Here is an 8,480-nt window from a genome sequence, read left to right as displayed (position 1 = left end):
CTGTCAAACTCCGTTGTGTGGGAGGGGCTTAGGAGACGGTTTGGGCTGCAGCAGAAAGGGGGGAGGGACTGAGAAGTTGTCGATGTTCAAATTTGTTGGCAAAGTCCTGGCTCTTCACAATCTTACCTACAGCAGCTTTAAGCAAAGGCTTAGCAATGCTAACCATGGCACTGTGCACATTAAAATAGACTGGAACTTGTTTTGGGTGTCGTCTTTTCGTCTTAAAACTTTGACCCATGCATTTGGTAGCACCTTGCCAACCAAAGCTAGGTAACCATGGTTAGCATCAGCTGGTAATTATTTTCAACTGGATCTGTGTACAGCTGTATATGCAGATGAATGGCGCCAGTGCCCAAAGGTCCCCATTTACCTGCCAGCAAAACTCTGCTGGATGACTGATGTCAGCCGGTTGAAAATCAGCAAGTTTCCCCTTTTAGCGTTCCACTATAGACATCATCCTTCCCAGCTCCACTCTCTTGTCCAAATATGGTCCCTTCTGGCTCCAAGAAAACAAGATGGGGACGGCCAAATGTTAAACTCCTGGACTCAAAACAGTAGTCCACAAACCAATGGGTAACGTTGCTGATGCACACAGTCTATGGGTGCACCTTGTAAACTCACGGTGCATTCAGTTGAACTTCATAACCTCTGAGAAACAAACTGTTGTTGTAAAGTACCCTTCTGCCAAGTACGAACTCGCTAAAGAATGGGAGCCGATGGTTGGTCAGGGTCGTGTACGGTGGGATGGTGGGGGTCGAGGAGAGGTATGAACGGGGCCAAATGGATTTGTTGTTTGGCTGGAACCCAGGGGTCGAGACTCAGGGTGGGGGTACGTCTCGATGAGCTTCCTGTATGGCATAAGATTTATGTTGCGAGCACAATAAAACATTGTCATTATTTCACAAGCGCAGATATTAACTGCCACTTGCATGATATAAGTCCTCGCACACTAATTCAACACAGTAAATCTAGCATTTTAGCATGTATCTCTCAAAATATTTATGTAACAAAAAGACAAAACTGTATTTTCACACAAAATGGCACTGTACCAACCCAATGCTAAATATATCGTTGCAATGCACTGATACCTGGCAGGCTGGGTAATAAACTATGTTAAAGGACCACAATCGCAGCTCTATGCAGTACACGCTACTGTCTAGGTTGGACATTTCTAAAGTGTTGGTTATCTGTGCCACGCAGGAGATAATTGGAATTCCTAAATGAAAAGCACGTTTTGTGAATCCTTTTTATTCAGACATTGTGTGCTGGTTATTAGAAATGACCCCACCTCAGCCTCTGTTTTACATTCCCAGATATCATGTGAAGATAATAACTTGGTTTAGTGCTACTCAAAAATGGCTCACCTAAAATCCCTCACCAACCTACTCCTGGGCCCCCTGCAGTTCACCTATAGAGCCAAAAGGTCTGTGGACGACGCAGTCAACATGGCTCTTCATTTCATCCTCCACCACCTGGAATCCTCAGGATCCTACGCCAGGATCCTATTTGTGGACTTCAGCTCTGCCTTCAACACCATCCTCCCTGCTCTGCTACAGGACAAACTGACCCAGCTGCATGTGCCTGACTCCACCTGCAGGTGAGTCACAGACTTCCTGTCTGACAGAAAGCAGCACATGAAGCTGGGGAAACGTCTCTGACTCTCTGACCATCAGCACCAGTTCCCCTCAAGGCTGCATCCTTTCCCCTCTGCTCTTCTCCCTGTAGACCAACAGCTGCACCTCCAGTCATCAGTCCGTCAAGCTACTGAAGTTCGCGGATGACACCACCCTCATTGGACTCATCTCTGGTGGGGATGAGTCCACCTACAGGTGGGAGATTGACCACCTGGTGACCTGGTGCAGTCAGAACAACCTGGAGCTAAACACTGAAATTGTGGACTTTAGGAAAGACGCAGCCCCACCCGCCCCCATCACCCATAATGACTGCACAGTCAACATTGTAGCATTCCTGGGCTCCATCATCTCCCAGGACCTCAAGTGCATCAGCTCCCTCGTCAAAAAAACACAACAGAGGATGTACTATGATGGTGCACTTCTACACTGCCTTCATCAAGTCCATCCTCAGCTGCTCCATCACCATCTGGTACACTGTTGCCTCTACTAAGGACAAGAGCAGACTGCAGCGTATCATCTGCTCTGCTGAGAAGGTTATTGGCTGCAATCTGCTGTCTCTCCAGTACCTGTACGCCTCCAGGACGCTGAGGCGGGTAGGAAAGATTGTAGCAATCCCTCTCACCCCGGACACAGACTGTTTGAACCCCTCCCCTCTGGCAGGAGGCTGCGGCCCATCAACAGTAAGCCTCACCAACAAGGCTCCGGACCCCCACTGACACTGACTCTTAACCTCCCACCCCCATCCCTGGTCACTACCCTTGCACTAACCTGCACTGACCTTTATCCTGGACTTTACATCTGGCCATTGAATATACTTTGTATTCTTTTCAATTTTGCACTCAACCCATTCAGCCTTTTTTCTTATGCAACAGTTACTTTGTATGCACATATTTGTTTTTTCTGTATTTATTGTTTATTTCATATTAACGTTTAATATGTTTGTTTGTTTATGTATGCAGCTATCACCAAGGCAAAGTCCATATAAGTGTACTTATTGTGGCAATAAAACCTTTTCTGATTTCTGATTTCAGACAGACAAACAGACAACCACTACTACTGTATGTGGATGAAATTGATCCTCACATTGTGTTGTTTAGATGTGACATTGTGTTTTTTAGATGATTAAGGTGATGGCAGTTATCTTAAACTATGTAATTAATGACACCATTCAAAATGTTTCAGACAGTGTAAGTGTAAACAACACCATCCCCAGATCCTAGAGCCACAACAAAACATCTTTAAGCTACAGTATTGGTTATACAAAAAAAATAGATCTAGAAATCTAAGCTCGATGGATCATTTGTTTAAAACATTCTGCTACAAAAAAAAAAAAATTAACATCTGTCTCTTTCTTGAGAAACTTTATCAGGCGTTCCACAAGGGTCAGTTCTTGAACCACTGCTTATTAATGTATGCTCCTACTTGGCAACATTATAAGGAAATATAATATTTACAAAGTTGCCATAGCATAGTTACTGCTGTAATGCTTATCAACAGGGCTGGACTGGGACAAAAAATTGGCATCATTCAAATCATTCATTCTTAGAGTTATGATTTGTATATTTATGGTATTTTTATTAGTTTTTATTATTGATATTGTATTGTCATTATTGATATTATTACTATTTTGCTTAATATTGGCTTAGCAACTTTAAAAACTGTTTACTGTTAATTTTTAACTATTTTTAACTATTGTAAGATTCATATTTTGTCACTTTGGACAGAAGTGTCTACTAAATAATATAACCACAACTATAACCCTTCCCAAAAGCTACAATAAAGCTGAAAGTAGTACAGTATATACCCTGGAAAAGAGCACCAATACAAGAGAAGCTAATTAAGCCATTCAAGGAACACTGATGCTTATATCAACACTGATTTTATAGATCCCACAGACTTTTCAGCTAGCCAACAGGCTAACCGCTAGCATTTTCAATGTAAGCTTAAGCAGTTAGGTTACCTGACAGCCACTAACTTTGATGTTACAGCCAAACTGCATGTTATCATTATGACGTGGCACGCGTGCGCACGCACGAACACGAACACGAACACACACACACACACACACACACACACACACACACACACACACACACACACACACACACACACACACACACACACACACACACTGCCTACTCCTTACCACATCGTCATCTACTCTCTCTTCCATCTTTTCCTCACTCGCTCCCATGGCCCTGTCATGGTCACTCGGCTTCTTCCCTGTCATGATCTGTTTGTGCTTCTCTGTATAGCCAGCCACCTCTCCTCCTCCTCCTCCTCCTTCCTCTACTTCAGGTAATGCTGTTGTTGAAGAAGCTACTACAGCCCCAAACATGTCCGAAATTTTGAGGAATCCGCCTGTAGATTCTTAATCTTTTTCTCCTGTAATTTCTCTGCACCTCCCTTGCACTTTGGTGGTCGTTTGTCCATTTTAACGTGAATGCTAAACTTCCAGCATAACTACAGCTCGTGTCTCAGGGCCGGGAGGCGTGGCCATAGTGGGATTCGTAAATTTGCGTCCCGGAATGGGGAAGGGGGATCCTGGATTTGATTGGGTCAGGCCAGTGCCAATAAAGAAAATTAAGCAATGGGCTACAGTGAGTTCTTTATGGGCCGGCCCGGCCAAAAAATAAAAAAAGGCCTATTTATATCGGCGGTTCGGCCCAAAAGTCCAGCCCTGCTTATCAAGCTTTCCAATGTAGTAATGATGACGGTGGCAGATATTTCACTCGGTAATGTTTGGAACAAAGGATCCTTGATTTCAAGAGAGGTAGACAAAAGCCGGTGTTCTGACGGAACACCATACCCATCAGAATGGGATACCTTCGGTTAATGCGCATGCGCAGCAGTGAAATTTGTGGAATTGCGCATGCGTTAAATTTAAACCATCATTTCAGCATACCTAAGATTACAAGCGGTAAGTGTTGGTGTATTATATCGCATATTATATACACATTACCTAATTGCATGCCTTGTACAATCACAAGAAATGTTAACGGACGTTTTCAATATAATTTTTAGCAAGTGGAGTTGTAAAGTCGCGTAATGTCGTGTTAAAACGTTAAATCTGGTGTATTATATACACATTACCTAATTGCATGCCTTGTACAATCACAAGAAATGTTGACAGACGTTTTAAATATATTATTTTTAGCAAGTGGAGTCGTAAAGTCGTGTAATGTCGTGTTAAAACGTTAAATCTGGTGTTAACTTTATAATGTTTGCCTCAAACTGTTGAAAAGTTCTATGAAATTTGTATTAAAATATTTTTCAACCAGTCTATAAACAATGAATGTTTTTATAATTTATTTTGTTTTAGTAAGATACACAGAAATAGGTTATGAAGGGGTACGCTGGTAAGTGTGAAAACTAACAAAAAAGGACCCCAATACTTCATTTTCTATGAAGCAAGACCTATCGAAACAGGGGCTATCAAAACAGCATACCCCTGTAGAAACTGTATTTTTATTAAACCAGGGGTTATCAAAACAGCATACCCCTTTATAGACTGTATTTTTATTAAACCAGGGGCTATCAAAACAGCATACCCCTTTATAGACTGTATTTTTATTAAACCAGGGGCTATCAAAACAGCATACCCCTTTATAGACTGTATTTTTATTAAACCAGGGGCTATCAAAACAGCATACCCCTTTATAAACTGTATTTTTATTAAACAATGGGCTATCAAAACAGCATACCCCTTTATAGACTGTATTTTTATTAAACCAGGGGTTATCAAAACAGCATACCCTTCACAAACACCGGTATGCTGTTTTGACAAAGTAGGCCAAATTGACAGACCCCGCTATAAAACTAAACTTCCGGTATGCTATTCTGACAAAGTATGCTACATCGACAGAACACCGGCTTTTCATTTTAAATTGGCGACTGTCGACAGCTAAAATGACAGATTTTACTAGTTGTAGCTAGTTAGCTAACTAACTGTGAGTTGTTTTAGAGTTTGGATCTCTAATACAGCAGGACAGAACAGATCATAACATTATCCTAAACTCTGATATAGTGGATAGTAGCATCCTGGGCCATTGTTACACTGGCTCTTACAGAGTGAATTGTTGTTGGTCTTAAATGGGTCTTTTTTCATTATTTTATCATAACAACACCACATAATAGTGTTATCGTATGTTTCTGTAAAACAGGTTAGTACTCAATTCAATTCTATTTGTAGTGTTAAACCATTAAACAGGATTTATCACAGCAGACGTTCTCAAAAGAGTTGGTCTAGACCACACAATAATTTAAAGAGACCCAACAATTCCCTCAAGAGCAAGCATTTGGTGCGACGGCGGTGAGGAACTGCCACTGTAGGTAACTACTGCTGGGCAGAGTAACATTAATGGCTTACATTAGAGCAGACAAACAGTTAAACAGTTATTCCTTACAATTCTGTTATTGTTTTTTTTACTTTGAAAAGGTAAACAAAGACACCACCCTCAAAACTTTTGGTAAATTGAGTTCAACAGTGACCATTGACTGTTTGAAACGCTCCGGTTCGGGAAGTGATTTTCCCCCATGCACTGACTCCATTGACGTTTCAGAAAATGCTCAAGATATAAAGAGTTTTAAGCCTGGAACCAAGCCAACCAACTAGGAGATGAATTGTTACCATAAAACATTTGATTCAGCGCAAGAATAAATTTGGAAAACAGAAGAAAAGGCAAAAGTACAGGACTGTGTACATAGCAAACGCGGAGTTCAGTGGTAGCAGCTCACTCGCCATTCGCGAGTTTGCAGAAGTGGCAAACATTTCATGGTAACAGCAAGCTACACCAATCAGAGACTTCGCTGTTACGCTTGGACTGTGGGTAGTACTTCTCAATTAAATCGCAAATAAAACATGTTTTTTCTTAAAACAAGGTAGATTTCATACAGACTTAAAAGTAAACTATCATTTGACAATCTCATAGCTCGTGGTAAGTATACCTTGGATGGTTAAGACATTATGGCTAAGAATCAAAAATCTTATTCAGAATATGAATGGGATTTTCACTTCCAGAACCACACTGTTGAGCTCTACTGAGTATTGCTCGTAGTACAGCCCCATGTACACAGCTTTAGCAATGTGGAGAAATCCAAAGCTAAGATGGACATTCGCTATTTGGGGAAGGGGGTTTAGTTAACGGTCAACATCATGGACAAGGACATACATTTGCATTTGCTGACAGTAAATGTACAACAATTCAAGTACAAATTCAAAGAAAGTAATCAAAATGTCTTTTAGTATTATTTCACTTTTATTTGTATTAACAACTTAAATATTTCATAAACAGGTGGAATACATGTTCAGTTTCTTTGACTCTCTGTAACAATACACTTTAGTCTTTGCAAAAAATCATTTAAAACAATTCACATTTTTAGCAGGCTGTGGCCCACTTTCAAAAGCATCTAAGCACTAAGATTGCCTGTGTGTCTTTATTGTGAGCAGGTGTACTTTGTTGTAACAAGAAAGGGTTTTGCAGTCTATGTTTTGATAATGTGTTATATGTATTAATACGCTAATGTATTGTTGTTTGTTGATAGTGCAGAAGTGCTTTTCGGATGCCACGCTTTGATACAGCAGAGCTTTTCACTCAGTTAACAAAAATACTTCCTTATCTATATGCAATCCTGACAAGCATAAATGTCATTTGAACACACATCCGTTCATTTCCAGTGCAAATGATTAAAATGGAAAACAGAATAAATTAAGAACGCAACAGCAACTGAATGTGTGTATTCATCACTCCTGAAAAAAAAATCATTAACACTCATATTATCATGAGGAACAAGAATAAATGCTATGTCTAAAATGTACCGTATACTCTCAAATATCATACAACTGTGATTTTTAGTGCAAGTTCACTTGTAATACACCACAGCTTGTTTTTTTCTATGCACAGAGAAGGAGGGTCTGCCACAGAAATGTTAACTTGCAGGAGGCAGTTTGCATTAGCTTTTTCATTTGGCAAATCCAATATAATGTCTCGGTAAAGCTACACAATATGAACACAGCTCTGAGCTGGTCTTTCTCAGCGCATTTTAAAACCCTCAATTCTAATCGTGTCTATGTCAGGGGAATTTATTTTCTAACTTTTGCAAAATCAAACTTTAGCAAATATATGTCCAAAGTTAGGAAGTTAGCAGTTCTTATATTGATAATCATAAAATGATGGTAATTGGACTCCTAATATGTAGTAGTAGTAGTAGTAGTAGTAGTAGTAGTACACAACAGATTCAAAAGTACATGATCGAGAAAATGCGATGCTCTTTTCAAAAAGCTAATGCAAATCGCTACCCCGATTTTTAGCCTTGCTAGCAGCAGCGTATAGCTCTGATGTTGAAGATGCTGGTCGGCTGCTCGTTCAGTTAGTTCAAATCTTTTCCAAACCTGGATTCAAAGTTCTGCGTTAAAGGGCTTGCGGTGTAGCTACGGAGCCATCGTAGCCTTGCCGGAGGCTAAGTTGTAGCTGACGAGCTCCCACCCAAAACTGAAACTACAGGTTGAAGATTTTGTCCGACCCAGTGTTAAGAGCTAGCAGGGCTTTTAGACTCACAGGCTAACATTATCCATTAATACTCACAGTTGCTGTTTCCTACATTCCTATGGTCATCCATGTATTGCAATTGTATGAGTTCTCACAGTTCTGTACAGTATTGCACGATTCAACTCATCTCCAGGAAGTTTTTCCAAAAGAATTTTTAGCATCAAGTTAACCTTTAAACTGTTGCCTGCAACCAGTGCTGAGGACTAATATTTTACATCGAATGGTTATTGATCATCTTTAGCAATCCAGAAGAATTAATATGCATTTCTTCAAGCAGGTATTCATGGTTCTATAACAG

This window comes from Perca fluviatilis, chromosome 8 (genome assembly GCF_010015445.1).
Source record: "Perca fluviatilis chromosome 8, GENO_Pfluv_1.0, whole genome shotgun sequence".
Lineage (NCBI taxonomy): Eukaryota > Metazoa > Chordata > Actinopteri > Perciformes > Percidae > Perca > Perca fluviatilis.
This window is presented reverse-complemented; position numbering follows the sequence as displayed.